General features: G+C 33.6%; 1 long non-coding RNA gene across 1 annotated transcript; it reads right to left on the bottom strand.

Moving 5' to 3' along the window:
• Window positions 1–59: 59 nt before the first annotated feature.
• On the bottom strand, window positions 60–748 carry LOC108355746 (uncharacterized). Its single transcript, XR_001846569.1, has 2 exons — window positions 277–748; window positions 60–185 (listed from the first exon to the last, which is right to left on the bottom strand). It is a non-coding gene; the product is annotated as an uncharacterized LOC108355746 (long non-coding RNA).
• Between the last annotated feature and the right edge of the window lie 810 nt (window positions 749–1,558).

The following is a 1,558-nucleotide window of genomic DNA, read 5'->3' as shown; positions in this document are numbered from 1 at the left end:
CAATTAAATTTTCTCAGATGTTCAAGTAGCGCTGATTTTCATTTGCTAGTGATTTTTAATTTTTCATGCAGCGTTCGCACTATGCACCGATTTTACTTTTGGCTCCAAAGACCTTATCTCTTTCGAGTCACTTTGTCATTAAGCGGACATTCATATACGCTTGGCACTGCATCAAATTTTGCACCCTAGGGGATTTTTTCGATAATTCCAACAAAAAATGCTTATTTAGCTCTTTTAACAAAATAATTAAAGTTTTAGCTACAATGGAAAACTCACATAACCAACCACTTGAAAGCTTTTCGAACAATTGACAACTCTGCCGCGCTAGGCTCGCTCCACAAACTACGCAGCAGCGAAAGCGACAGCTGACAGCAACGAATCAGCGTGGAAATTGTCAATAACTAACAAAATTGGTGAATAACATTTTCACCTCAAGCCAAATTGAGATTGCCCAGTAAACAGAGTCAAATAAATTTAAAGAAGGAGAACTTGGATAGCGAATTTGTACATTTAACTTATCTTACAGCCCTAATCGTGTAATGTCACAGCCGTCAAGTGTCATTATCGTGTCATCAACTGTAGTCATAAGTAAAGCTCGTTTTATTTGCCAATTGTGGCGAAAGTTTCTCTGTAGTGAAACATCTGTTCTTTGTTTACAATTGAATTATTCTTTTTGACTGCCACTGCAACAGACTGGATTTCTTTTAAACAAAATACGCCGAAATGGATAACTTTTCGGTGTCCATCCTAGTTTTATCGATTGTTTTTGCGAAAGAGAGGAGAAATGCCAAATGTAAAAGTAAACAAAAATGTACGCTAGCAAGTAAAAGAGGTTTGTAAAGGTATTTTTAATAAAATGTTAAGTTAAAATATATTTATATTGCTTATTATAGCAGAAAAACGTGATCACGGTGGCACAGAGAAGAAACATAANACAAATTTTTAACTTTTTTCTGCAAAATTAATAAAATTTAAAATATTAACATGTGTTTTAGCGTTGTCACGTATTCAATAGGTCACCACAAAAATAATAGCATTTGTCAGCGTTAGAGCTTTCAAATTGTCCTCTGTACACCTAAACGTGACAATTGATTATAAGCATGACAATAGTTATTGCAGAGAGTTTTGCCATTGCACGCGAATAGGGCTGTTAAAATAAAAGTATTTTAAAAGGAAATGTGTGTTTCAAATAAACTTTATAAGAGTGTATAATAAATAATCAAATAATTTTTGTAGGGAAATTTTTTATTTGAAATTGAAGGTTTATAAAATATGTAGGTGTACTGGTTAAATAGTGGTGACAAAAAAGGTGGTTTGATGAAATACACTGGAAATACACTTCGCCAGCTGTTGGCTGGAAAAAGTTGCCATTCAGAGTTTATACACCTTCTCTTCTCTTCGTTTTCTATTGCTTCTTCAATGAGGTAAATAATCTGAAAGAACTCTTTAATGCATCAAACCCAATGTACTTCAGAGATTTGATTCTGTTTTTGCATAAGGTTAAGCTAGATAGAGTCCTTTAAACAGTGACATACGTTTTTAACTGATATGACGATAT

The sequence above is a fragment of the Rhagoletis zephyria genome, unplaced genomic scaffold (genome assembly GCF_001687245.7).
Source record: "Rhagoletis zephyria isolate East Lansing unplaced genomic scaffold, Rhagoletis_zephyria_1.1 Rzeph_scaffold_49583, whole genome shotgun sequence".
Taxonomy (NCBI): Eukaryota; Metazoa; Arthropoda; class Insecta; order Diptera; family Tephritidae; genus Rhagoletis; species Rhagoletis zephyria.
This window is presented reverse-complemented; position numbering and strand designations above follow the sequence as displayed.